Below are 14468 nucleotides of genomic sequence, written 5' to 3'. Positions count from 1 at the left end.
GTATAGAATGTCAAAGTATTTCCTTCCATAGTGGAATGCACTTGAAACTGGAAGTAAGGTTGATTGTAAGAAATGGAGAGAAGTTCCCATCACCAGTTTGTTGTCCAACAGCAATTACTGTCACGTCAGTTTCTTGGTTGTTCTGAAAATGGAACTCAATATGATCTGGTTTTTGTTCAACTATGTGGCATGGGCCATTTAAACTAACATGGTTGACGCTATGTTTTAATTTTATTGGTCTGTGAGTCTGGGTCCAGAGGACCTTGTTCACACAGTCTATTAGGGGGGACAACCTATGCAGGATGTCATTCCCCAGTAGCCAGGGTGTGCCCTCTGGAGTCATGACTATGACCAGGTGTTTCACCTTGTGTCGCCCAATTTTTATTTCCAAATCTGCAGTACCCTCGACAGGAATTTCATTCCCATTGAAGTTCTGAAGTTGTCCAGGAAGAGGGGTGATAGGGATCTGTTATTTCTCCCCCTTTCCTGAATTCACCTGATCAAAGGCCCTCTTTGACAGAAGAGTGGCTTGGGATCCAGTGCCCACCAGTGCCGAAAATGAACATTGCCCTTGCACTGGGCATAACATCTACCCTCCTTCTCCTCCAATGGGCAAAGGTAATGGGCATTCTGGGCAGGTTTAGTGGTAAATTTCCTGATTTTTGACTCTGACACAGGGATGCATGAAAAATGTGGCACTTGGATATTTGGGGAGTTTTGGGCTCCCCTTTTTCTAATCCTGGGCTCCCCTCCCCTTTCTGTAGGCAGTCACCAGAATTGGTTTAAACAGTTTAGTTTCCTTGATTATCATTCTGGTGTGCAATGATGAGCGGTTCTAACTCAGTCCGCACATTCACCCAGTCTTAATTCGGATCTCTTGCAATTCATTTTCCTTTGGGAGGAGTTCCCCCATCCCTGACAGAGAAGATCTTTTTCACAGATTCCTCTAAGGATTCTTCCCCTTCAAATTGGTGGACAGTGATTTCCTCCACAAAATGGGGCTTTTTGGATTCTTTATTTCTCCTACCCACCCTCTGATCCCTAAGTTGCAGACTTTCATGGGCAGGAGGTTTTTGTTCCGGTTCCTGTGTGTCCAGGGGTCTTTCACAAGTGGGGAAGGAGGCTTCCTCTAAGGCTTTACACCGCCCTTCCCCCCGTGCCTCCTCCCTGGAACCGGTGAGTTGTCAGGGGGCTCTCCCTGTCATTGTTCTGGAGTACCAGACCCTTGGTTTGTTGGGTTCTGAGCTGCCATGTTCCTCTGAGGGTTCTGTTGAGCGACCCAGATCCTGCGATAGGTTCTGGACTTGGCGCTCCAGTTGCGACACCCATTCCGGCTGGTACATGGGTCTCTGGTCAACCCTGGTTGAGTCACGGGAAGGGTAACTATCCCTTATCTCATAGTATCTTGGGTATGGAGAATTTTGGTAACCCTCCACCCTTGGCCTCCTCACTCCTGGATTGGGCTGTCTGGGATGCTGAAAGTGGGGAAAGAAAGGAGGGTTGTCCTGCAGTTTGTTTTGTGGATACCGGGGAAAGAAACTCAATCTGGCTTTTGGGGGGATTACTGCCCTCCTGGGGAAAGTTAGGAGGGACATTTCCTGGGGCAGTACCTACCTGGTTGGATCCCCAACCCTTGGGCTGGGGGAGTCCATACATACCCCAGGATGGGTCTGTTAACCTATCTGGGGCTAATGTAATTAGGGGAGCTGGGGATCCCATTTGTGGGATTACCTCCCTGACTACCACCTGTCTGGGATTGGGCCGAGGGCCTTCTGAGTCTTTGAATGGATGGAGGATTTGGTACAGGTATATTTTTAGCCCCCCCCCATATCCAGATCTAGAATGGGGGCAACCTTCACCCCCGCCACCTTAGCAGCATCAAGGGTGTTGGCTGGTTTTGGGGTTTTGTTTGTGTTTTTGTCATCTGACGGGTTTGTACCTCCTAAATGCGGGTCGCCTGTTCTATGACCCAGTCCAATGATCTTTTCTCATGAAAGTCCCTCACCAGCTGGGTCATTATGTATTTTGGGAGTTCATGAAAGAAGGTGGTGATGAACTCCCAACTATCTGTGAGCACCCTCCTTGTGGTCTGTGCAAAGGCACGTTTGAGCCTGATCTTCCCCGCACTGCAGATTGTCACCGCCTTGCGGGCCTCTTGGGGGTTTCTGCATGCAGAGAAATGTTTCAAGATGGCCGCCCTGTAGGTGGACCATCTTGAGTGGTTCTCCAGTCCCACAAAGAAACTGGGGTATTCAGGGAAGAATGTCCATTTCACATACTCTATGAGATTCTAGCTGTCCTTTATATGAAAAGTATCCATCATTTGCTCATATAAATCTAGGTGTTCCCAGACAGAATACTTTGGGCCTCATTACGAGGTGGGCACAAAGGGATACCGGACACTGTTATGGACATTGGTGCCAGTCATCCCTTTGCTCCCTATTCCGAGGTCCCTTAGTGAGTCCCTTCCTTAAGGCCTGGTTTTACCAGGCGTTATGGAAGGGGCCCGTTAAGGGACTTCCGAGCTAATAACGGTACCGCAATTTGCGGTACCGTTATTAGCGCCTTCCCCCTTCCCATTGAGCCCTATGGGGGCTGAAATGGGAATGGGGAATGTCTTTTTCAATGGGGACTTACCGGTCCTGCAAAGGTCGGAATAGACCGGTAAGTCCCCATTAAACGGGGCAGACTGGGTACCGGTATTGGAGGTAGTCATGGTGCTAATAGCGCCATGACTACCTCCAACCTCGGAATGATGCCCTTTGCATTTTTATGATATGGAGTTATCACACTTCTAATGACCTTGATCTGCCTAATGGGATCTTTGTTCATGGCTCCCTTAAGTTTGTTTGCCTTCTTTGTTTTAGTCACCCGAGTCCACTCGTCCTCAGAATCAGAGGTGCTGCTACTGGAGGTGGCTTCTTGAGCCTCTAGGCACTCCCTGATTCTGCAAGTTTGAGAAGGGCTTGCAGAATGTTGGGGCCTAGTTTCTCTTTTCCTGTGGTGCACAGAAGAGTCTTCTGACTCTTTCCTGCTCCCAGGATTGGCGGAGTATCCCCCCCACTGACCTAACTGGGTAGAGGTGTTCAGGATACTCTTTTTGAGCTTTATTTCCTTGAGTACCCCACCATATTTCACAAACTGGTCCCTTGGAAGTCAGTATTTTAGGGTATATAATTCCCTGACCCTCCCCTCATAGGAGTCTTCCTTGCCAGAGATGTCAGCCCTAACATTTGGGTATCTGTACAGGGACGCCTGTCCATCAATATCTGGGTGGCGCTGATCTGTCAGTCCCATTTTACCAACCCCATTGAATTCTGCCATCCCTATGGCCCTGGTTTATATGAGCCAGTAGACATGAAGCTTTCAGTGTTCATGGTATTGATGGGGTTTGAGTCCCTAATTACAGAGGTCCTTATGTTATGATCAGGAGTTGCCCTGTCCGTCTCTACCTGTTCAGGGTCCCTCTAGTTATAATTTAGTCTAGCCCCCTCTTCTTCCAATCTTGCTACCTTTTCTTTTTTAGCCCCTATTATGTGGTGATAAGCAAGGCCTTACTTGTCCCAATGATTCGCTCTTGCAATTCTACTTGTTGGTGGAGTCCATCAATCTTTTCACAGAGAGCCTCATTGTCCCTCTGTGCTTCCTGCATGTTTTGGGAGTACTGGGCCATTCTCTGTTGCAAGTGATTAATCTCCTGGGTTTGGTTGTCTTTGGCTTGGGTGTTCTCTTTCACAGCACCTTCTACCCGTCTGGTGTGCTCTAGCAGCTTCCCATGCTCAGTTCTTAGTTATTTTAACTCCTGGAGGGCCAACTTACTTTCCTGTAACTCGGTTTGTAACTCGCTTATTTCCTGTCCTAGGGCGTCTTTCTCTTGATTTAGGGTGCCCCTCTGCTCCGCCAGGTCATCTCTTTGTTTTTTGATAGTGTGGGATTTCTGACGCTCATGATCGAATTCCTCTTGAGAGTGGAGGTCTTTCACAATTAATTAATTATTTTCCTCTTTCAATGTTTCTATTTGATTTTGTAGGGTAACTATCTGTTCTGCGCAGACTCTATTATAATTTAATTGTTGTGCTAGCTTGTGTTGACTCTCTTGCAGAGAGTCAACCTTTTCCTTACACTCCTCTTTCAATGCCTGTAATTGGGTGTCTTGATCTGCATTCTTGTGCTGTAGGAGGGCCAAATCCTCTTTTAATTTGGTGACATAATCTCTAGATTCTGCCTCCATTTCGTGGCTCTTCTGTAATCTTTGTTCTGCTGAATCTAGATCAGTCTAGTTTTTATCAATTCAATTTGATTCTGTGCCAGAACTGTGTGTTCAGCATGCTTTTCCAGTATCACTCCTTTACTCAACTCTTTTTCTCTTTCTCCTCCTTCACACCTGACCTTCATCTCAAACTCTTCTCCTGTCTCACAGCTATCAAGAACTGGATGTCCTCCCGCTTTCTCTCTCTTAACACTGATAAGACGGAAGTCCTTTTCTTCCCTTCTAACTCATTTCCTTCTCCCTCTCCACCCCATTCATTCACTTTCCCCCCTCCGACCTCCCTATCTCCTCCAAGGCTCGCAATCTGGGTGTTATTTTTGACTCCTCTCTCTCCTTCTCACAACACATTTCACTTACCTCTCGCTCCTGCCGCTTCCATCTATACAACATTCGCAAAATCCGTCCCTCCCTCACTTTCCATGCAACCAAACTCTTTATCTCCTCTCTCATCTTTTCCCGGCTATTTTACTGCTCCCCTTTATTCTTTGGACTTCCTGCCTCCCATCTTACCCCCCTCAAATCCATTTACCACTATGCTGTTCGTACCCTTTGTCTCCTTACATCCCGTGATTCCATCTCCTCCTCGCTCTCTCTTCTTCGTTGGCTACCTTTCCACTCTCAGTTAAAATTATGCTTTCTCTGCCTTGTTTTTAAATCCTTATATGGTCTCACTCCTCCTTATCTCTCCTCACTTCTCACCTTCTACTCCCCCTCACGCCCTCTTCATTCTGCTGACTGTTTCCTCCTTACTGTACCTCCTTCCCCTTGTGCTTCTTCCAGGTTTCGTTCCTTCCAACTTCTTGCTCCTCTTCACTGGAACACACTCCCTCTCTCAATCCGCTCTTCCACTACCCTTCCCTCATTTCGCACATCCCTTAATTCCCTTCTCCTCCACTCTCCTCCTTGAAGATCTTCCCATTCTCTCTTCATCCCCCCCTCTCCCACTTCTGACTCCTTAATCCCCTCTCCCTCCATTCTCCCACCTTCCAATTCCTCACTTGTTCTTTTCTTTTCTATTCCCCCTTTCCAATCCTACTTCCTCTCTACCTCCCCTTCTCCACAGTTAACTGCTTTTTGCACTGTTTTACTGTCGAATGATTCATCATGTAATTTTGCTCACAATGTTTGTTTATTGTTGATTGTTGTTCACTGTATGAGTTGTTCCATTGTAAAGCACCTTGGCATAAAGCTCTCTATAAATAAACACATCAATCAATCAATCAATGTGGAGGTACAGGTAGGCAGCAATTCTGGCAATTATGCTTTGCTCCTCGTTAACTCCTCTTTAACTTTTGGGGCCATGTATAATTCACTAAGAGCTTGGTGTAATAGTCCATTGTCATGCCATGCATCCATGTTCATGGCAGTGACTTGTTATGTGATTTGCTGTCGCCAGACATGTTCATCCTGTTCTGGCCACTCACCTCTGACAAAAAGCTTGTGCAGGAGGTGCTCCCTAACCATACTGATTTCTACTGGAACAGCCATTTTGGAGATGTTCTTTCTTTATTAATCCTTTTGGGGTTGATTTAATTTTACTTTTACAAACAGCCCTGGTTTTGGAGTATTTGTTTTGGGAGGCGCTTGTACAGTGTATCACAGTATTCCAACCACACAAAGTATTACTACTCTGCAGGTTAGTCTGCTGTGTTAGACTGTCACTGGTGGTAACCAAACTCAATCCCCGGACTCGACCCCCCATATCTTTTAAGGATTTCAATAAGGCGATACACCTTGGTCTCAGCCTAGTATGCAACGCACAACTGAAATGCTTATTTTGTTATATATAGGTTCAATATTTGCAGGTTTTTGGCTACTGTTCTTGTATTGAAAGAAGCATTAATTTGGCTGCTTCTTTGATGATGGGAGCCGGACAGATGTCCCCCTGACATCTTGATGGTTTTAGTTTAGTGATTATGTCCTCGACTTCTAGTATAGAGAGAGAGAAGTTAAAAGGTTTGTAGGTATTCAAGTCAGGAGCCAATAGGGTTGCGATTTGTCGGGTGAGAGACTAATTTTTTATGATTTTATTTTGTTTTGTAGCATAGTTATTTTATCCAATAGTGCTTTCTGAATGTTAGTGCACAAGGTGTTGTCTTTGGTACACGTGTCCGGTGGCGCCACAGGGGTTTCCAACTCTTTAAATATATTCAAGGGTTCTTTGGTACTCAATTTGGCTTGAGACATGCAGTCAATATATGTGTTTTTCTTTGCCTGGTGTATAGCTTCTTTGTAGTTAAGGGCAGCTATTAAGAATTTGTCTTTGTTCAGGGCTATGGGACGAATCTTCCACAGAGCTTCAGCATTTCTTTTAATGTTGCGTAGTGATCTGAGATGCACAGTGAACCATGAGTTGAGATGTGAACAGGGTTTGGCTTTGTGAAGTTTTAAAGGTGCTATGATATTGATGACATTGAGTAGGGTATGGTTGTAGAGATTCTCTAGAACTGTGCGGTCCAGGTGTGTGGTTGTGGAATGTATGATTGGCTGAAACAATGGTAGGAGCTGTTATGTTGCGATTATTGCTTGTGTTTATGGGTGGCGAGAGGTTCTTATGATTGTGCTGGATACCTTCCTTTATGGTGAACAAGATAAGATGATGATCCGACCAGCCACATGGAGTGTTATAGAGGATGGTAATGTCACAGTTATGGTCAACCAACCAGTCAAGAGTCCTTCCTTTGTTTTGTGTTGGTTCCTTAATGTGATGTAGAAAGCCTAGCTCTAACATCATATTAGCGCGGGATTGTGCATTGAGAACTTTAGGGTCTTGGAAGCCTAGGTTCAGATCACATATTAGTATAATTTGGGATCCTGGCTTAGTATTATTCGCAAGAAGGAGCGTAATGTCTTCCTCAAATGTAGTTAACGCCCCCGGAGGTCTATATATGAGGTGGATTGGGATTGTTCTGAATGCAGTGATAGGTAATTTAATGGACATTAGTTTAGCTGAGGGAATAGATAGATTAAGTATGAGCCTAAAGCCTGAAGTGGTTTTAGCAATAAAAGCAACACCCCAGCCTTTGGCTAGATTAGAATCTCTATCGAGGCGGATGATGGAATACTTGTCTGAAACGGTAAGCGACAGTGAGGGCCCTGCCGCCCATGGAGCCACGTCTCTTTAATACAAGTCCAAGTCATGGGAGGTTATGAAATCAGCAATATCTAATGCGTGAGCAGGCAGTGACCTGACATTGATGAGAGCGCCTTTCAACTGAGTGGCAGCAATCTTCTGCTTACATTTAGAGTGTGAGATATTTTCCCTAGTTGAAGTGGGGATGTTTGCAGTATACTTGGTAGTGTCAGCTATTTTAGTGATGTGTTTAGAGTTGGATGAAGGGTAGGCTGGAGAGAATCTAGAACATAGTCTTAAGTTACTATTTTTTAGAGAGCATGGCTGATTTGGGGTAGGTTTTGTGGTGAATTGTTTAATCCATTGGGCTGGTAAGATGAGATAAGGATTACGTATCGAGGGTAGGGTGGAGAGCAGAATTTAGAGTACTGTTTGATGGCAGGGAGGTAGAAATGCTGATGGTGGTATGCTTTCTGATGATGGTGGTCTCTGTGACAAAGTTAGTGAAATAAACGGATTCATAGGGAACATATTGGGGTCATGATTGGGAAGCAACAAGTTAGTCCTAGCGTCATTAGTGGCCATAGTGGTCCAGCGCAAGGAGCTAAGCAGCAATGGAAGGTATGACAGGAAAGTGCTCAACAAAGGCATGACTTATCTAGCTAAGTGTTGTATTTGGATGAATAGATGAAAAGCTTCTATCAGCGTTTCGGTGTACTAGGCTAGGTCAGCAAATAAGATTAAGGTGGAGATTAAGGTGCAGTTGATACATCTAATGCACAGGCTAGATGCAGGTATCTCAGTAGTCAACAGGCAGGGTGCAGTTAATACATTTGGGCAAAGGCTAGATTCAAGTATGACCTTAATCAGAGTCAGGGTACAGTTAATACAAATTGGGGCTCAGGCTAGATGCATGAATCCCAGTAGTCAACAGGCAGGGTGCAGTTAATACATCTGGGCATAGGCTAGATGCAAGTATGACCTTAATCAGAGTCAAGGTACAGTTAAAATGACTGGGGTGCTGGATAGATACGGTTATCCCAGTAGTCAACAGGCAGGGTGCAGTTAATACATTTGGGCATGGGGTAGATGCAAGTATCACCTTAATTAGAGTCAAGGTACAGTTAATTCAAATTGGGGTGCAGGCTAGATGCGGGCATCCAAGTAATTAACAGTTAATATATCTGGGGGATAGGCTACATACAGGCATAACCTTAATTAGAACAGCTGTTAGCGGTACATGTAGGCAAGGCAACCAGGGTGGGCATTACTATCTGGGTTGTCACAATAGGATGTAACTGTGAAGCAGACAGCAGGGCATATAGGTCGCAATGCAATATTTATAAACTCTGGTGGTATGGAGGAGAGCATTGGTTATAGTTTGCAGGCCAAAGTTTGTAGCAATTCTTAGTTGCATGGTGCCAAGGTGGAAAAAACTGAAATGCACCGTTTAATTTTTGTGTGGTAGTGGGCAATGTAGCCAGATGGTACAAAGGCTTACCTCAGTAATAGCGTAGTCAGTGGTTCTGGGCCCTACACTCCACAGCGGCACAAACAGGCACTACCAGTGTCTTGAGTGTGGGCCTTTGGTGAGGGGCCGGTGTTCACCTGCTGGCTCTCAACTGTCCCGTTTAAGAGAGGCAGGCCACGAATCACAGCCGCAATCACTGCAGTGAGGAGAAGGCACTTAGGTGCTCAACAATACGGCCGAAATCTTATGAGGGATCCTCTCCCTGCCAAGAGCCAACACAATCATAACGGTAAACCAGTAAAAGATACACCTCCTTCACCTATTATGGTCATGTGGGCCGAGGGAAGGATATGCTCTTAAGAGGAATATGCATGTTATCCAGTAGTGACCCAAAAAACACAGTTATACAGCCATAAATAAAGGGAATGCCCAAAGAAGGTTCTATATAAATATGTATACTTTAATCATACACACCATCTATGACAGAACTATCTAGAAAACACTGTACATAACCCATGCCTGTGGAAAGAATAGAAAAAATGAAACAGAAAGAAGAATTTAGCACTCTGATTATGAGTACAGGTCTGATAGGCAAATTATCAACCACAAAAAGGATATGTCTTTTGATGAAAAAAGTGCAAAATATAACTAACAGTACCTAGAGCCTAGATGGACCAATTGGGTAATTAGTGGTGGTCAATAATCCATTTCGGTTCTTGGGTGGGTTAATGGCATCGAACTCGGCTTTGGGAAGTGATGCGAACGGATCTAGGTCAGTTTGGGCATGGTGGGTGATGGGGTCCCAAGCAGCAAGAGGGCGGTGGGCGAGTTCAAATGTGCTAGCTCAGTGCGGCTTGATGGTGGCTTTTTTTCGGTGATGCAGGTCAGGGCGTTTAACAGAATCTCTTTGAGGTTGAGCCAAGTCAGTTTGGAATGGCCAGGAAGGGTCAATGTGTGATGCTCCAGCAGGTCGAGTTGGTGGACAATGTTGGTTGAAATGGTGATCCTGTTGCTCTGGGGTGCAGTTCGGCAAAGGGGTGGTTTTGAGGGGTATGCCAGGTCGAGTTGTGGCATAACTTCAGGTTCAAGTCGGCAACTGACTCGCCACTGGTTCCGGTCAGCTTCCCGATGTAGAGCCTTTGATTCAAGACTAGCAGGTGGAAGGCCAAGTAAGAACATGATCAGTAGAGAGCGGGCTCAAGGCACAAGCAAGTGTTCAAAGGTACAGTGGGATGAGTAGCACTGACATGATCCCTCACTGTGGATGGTGTCAAGTTCACTTTGATGACCATCTCCACTCGAGCAGGAGCTCACACAGCATGACCGTAAGATGCAGGAGCAGCACCAACCCTGAAGTCGTCGCCACAATGAAAAGCCAAACTCTGGGCATGATCTTCGTCTGCCCTGTAGCACCTTTGAGTTTGATGCATTCTGCAAAGCTGACCGCTCAATTATTTGCAACATCTAACTGAAGCCACAGAGGATCGTAATGCCAACATCTACATCCATGCTGCCCACTACTACATTTTAATTACAAAGCCACCTTCAGTACGTGTCACGAGGGGTACTTTGTCTAAAGATGGCCACTGCATTGAGCTTTTCATGTTCCTGGTAGTGCCAAATACCCTTTTGCATGAAGAGTGACCGCATTGGTTTCAGTCTCCTTCTTCTTACAATCACGCCTCGCTGGCAGGCGAGTGGCGGGCCCACGAACGAAGGCTCAGGAAAAAAGGTACCAGTCCCGAGCCTGTCAGAGCCAGGAGGGCCTGAGGGGCACCCCGTTCCACTCCTGTTAACTCTTGCTCTCTACCCTATGGCTCTACAACCTCTTTGAACTTCACACATTATCTACATTAAGACTGTCATTCCCTCATTCTCGTGTTAAGACTGTGAACCTTTGATGCCGAATGCCATTGACTCTGTATAGTGTTCAGCTGCTTTACTTGCTTTGGCCCTATTAAAAGTATTGATTGTCTCACCTGTACCGAACTGGCACAGCTGATTGTCTCACTGCTTCCAGGGGTCTCCCCGACCTACCTGCCTTGTTTACTACGGATCCCTCCTGTAAGACCTTAGCACGAGGTACTGTCATTCTGCATCCAATGCTTGTACTTGCAATGTCTGCCATACTGTGTTACAGACATAATGTGATTTTCTTATTGTGAAACCATGCTAACTCTGGAGTACCCTCCACTGCACCATATAGCATACTGTGCTTGTCCTGTCGCGCTAAGTTAGCAAGTCTGCGCTCAATCCCTCATGCATTGTTGTCTTGTTGCGTGGTCGCACTATTGTGACTTGCTTAGAATTACCACAGCAACCACTTTTGTAACTGGTCACTTATTTGAGACTCACGATCAGTCCCGCAAGGCTTCTTCACCCTGTCCTAGTTGACTCTTCCTACCAAATGTGCTCCACCATTTATCTTTTACATCATGTCATGTGAGTTACGTTGTTAACAAACAACTTGCTCCTTCACTCTTTGAGTCTAGACACGTTTTATTTTGCCTATTGTTAACATTATTATCGCCCTCTAGCCTTTTGCATAAGTAAACCGCCACACCTACATTACCACACTTGGTAGTGTTTAATGACTCATGTGGCCATTGTGACATTGTAACACCTTGCTGCTCTCATACCTAGCCTCTCATTACATCACTATGCACCCACAGCAGACCCTACATCACACCACAACTCGTACATTGCTTTCTTTAATCCTGATAGGGGTACTTACCATATACTTCAGCAAATCTTGGTTCTTACCTTCTCAACCCACCCAAATAAAGAGACCGACCCTCACTATGCACTCGCCACACACTCACTCAGGACATAACATGCCCCTCAATCTGAGAGAACAACCACTCAGTGCTATATTGACTACTACCACACAGTCATGTAACAATACTACCTCAGCATCTCTACCACCCCCTAGTAACCCATACCTTAACTCAGCAGCCCTGTGGCTAGAACACTTTGCCTCCAAACCTACTCCTAACCAACCATGCATCTTATCTGCTAGAAACTTCACACTTGGCTCAAGATTTATTCGCACAGCCTGTCACCCCCCAACCCTTACCTCGCCTACTAACACCACACTGCATCCCCCTACAGACTATAATACCGCTAGGCCTACTGGCATGAAGAATAACAAATGTACACCCAGTACACACACGCCTAAGGAATCTTTAATCAAAGGCGCATTGATCAATGCCAGATCCCTTCCTGCCCACACGCTGGACATCACAGACTTGATCACCATGCGTGACCTAGATTTCCTAGCCGTCACAGAAACTTGGCTATCCTTAGTATCCTTAGGCATCCCTAAAGGCTATTCTATCATTAGGAAAGACTGCACGTCTAATCAAACTAAGGGAGGTGATATTGCCTTCATCCACAAAATGGTACAAAGGATTTAGCAACGTCACCCAGAATCTGTGAGGGAATGTTACCATCCTCATCCCACCTGGGATGAGTTCTCGAAACTTCAGCAGTGGTGGTGACATATACACCTGGTAACAGTATTCCTAAATAACAAGTACCCTCCCAGTCTCTCGGCAACCATGGATACGCTTCCTTACCCCAAACAAACTAAACGGGATCTCCTACATACAGAGGTCTATCCTCAATGTTTATCACAACAGTATTCATACATCCCTCAAATGTACCCATTGGCTGGGAACACTCTCTTTGTATGCAAATTGGAACAGAGTGTGGACTATGGTTAATAGTATAGGAAGGAGGCATGGCATCCCTATTACCTACGGGAGCCATTTTAAAGGTAATCATAGATTGGAAAGGTCTGGAGAGTGTATTAGAAGGCCTAATAGAAGCAACGTTTAGCTTGCTCCTATTTTCAAACAGAGAACATCCTAAAGGTGCTCAAACTTGTTTTTCAAACTCGCTGAGATTAGTCCCATCAAAATTCCCAGTGACACTATTGTTCCACCGGCCAAAAAATAATGCCCTAAGTGAAGCATAACAAGAAGTAGTTAGAGGAAGACAATGTATCTACCAGCCCAATCCCTTTTCCCCATGTTGTGGCAGATGTGAACATATCCAACAATTGGTCTTATTTAGAAAGGCAGGTGTGGCGTTCATGATCATCAAGAGGGTGTTGTTGTGATAAACCCCTCTATGTTGGAGGTCTCAAGGATGAAGAGTGTGTGAATGCACATATGGTAGAGACATAGTGGAGACACTTGCAGTTGGCAATAAAATATCAAGCGGATGCGCACTCTCCAAATACCGAAATACGAGTGTCAATGTAATTCCAATACAAGCTGTTATTGTGATCAGTATCCATTTGTTCCTAGGGGACCATGGCCCTTGATGGGCAGACTCATTATCAGCAACACGATCAGTATCCTTATTAGAACGAGTGGACCTAAACACAGCCATTGTTTCTCAGTGTCCGTTAATAAACCTCACTGTTAGGCTCTTTTAGTTCATCCGTGGGTGGCACTTTACCATGTGGCCTATCTTGATTGAAGGTAACTTTGTTGTCCATGCCTCTTATCGTATACAGCAGAGGAATGACGAGGGACTGGCTCAACGTTGGTTTCTTGTGGGTTTCTTGTGGACACAGAATCCTAGCTGCACTTTCCTATTCTATTTACATTCATGTAATGTCAGCAGGCCCTATATCTGAATCCTGTTCTGTGGTCGCAGATTGTACCTTGAGACACCAGGTACGGAAAGGTCAGTGAAAAAAAGCGGCATTGTTTCCTGAAGAAGATGAAGAAGCAGAAACAAGATCAATTGACGGTAAAGAAGAAATTGAAGAAGAAGAAGCAATCTCCCCAGGCCCCACGGGCTCAGGAAGGACTTTCGAAGAATAAGCAACAATCTCCCCGGGCCTCCTGGGCTCAGGAGGAATTTTCATGGCCTGGGTGTCGCTCAAAGCAGGCTCGTTATGAGTGTCAGGATCACCTATTCCCTTCTCCCCTTTGTCATAGGGCAGTAGAAAAGGAATCCTCTTCACATGTGTCGCGAGGATCCATTGTTTCTTTCCGGACACTCGTACTGCAGTTTGCATAGCCAAAAGGATCTGATGGGGTCCCTTCCAACAAGGTGCAAGGCAGGTGCCCCTCTCAATATTTTTCACCAAGACCCACAGACCAGGTCGAAGTCGGTGACCTGGACCCTCGTATTTTACAGGGCGGGCTGCTCTTATCTGTTGGTGAATCAAACAGAGGTTTTGAGTCAGCTGGTCACAATACTCAGACAAAAGCGGATACTCAATATCTTTCAACTGTTTGGGCCTTGGTGCATTCCATACATTGGCTGGTCTCCCCATGACAATCTCATAGGGGTAGAGCCCTGTCTTTGACTGTGCAGTCTTCCACATTGATAGTAAGGCTATTGGCAAAGCGTCCATTTCGATTGCTGTGTGCACAGACTTTAGTGATTTTATTCTTTAAGAGATCGTTATGGCATTCCACAACACCGGCACTCTGAGGATGTCTGGCTGAGTGGAAATGTTTGTCCATCTGTAATCCCTCACATACTTGCAGGATGACAGCAGCAATAAAATGTGGCCCATTATCGGACCAAATTACTCTCGGTAAGCCTTACCTAGGGAAATATTCCCTAAGCATCGTCTTTGCCGTTGACATTGTTGTGGCGTCTTTAAGTGGGAAAGCCTCAACCCATTT

The sequence above is a fragment of the Ambystoma mexicanum genome, chromosome 5q (genome assembly GCF_040938575.1).
Source record: "Ambystoma mexicanum isolate Mex_15411 chromosome 5q, UKY_AmexF1_1, whole genome shotgun sequence".
In the NCBI taxonomy this organism is placed as follows: domain Eukaryota; kingdom Metazoa; phylum Chordata; class Amphibia; order Caudata; family Ambystomatidae; genus Ambystoma; species Ambystoma mexicanum.
This window is presented reverse-complemented; position numbering follows the sequence as displayed.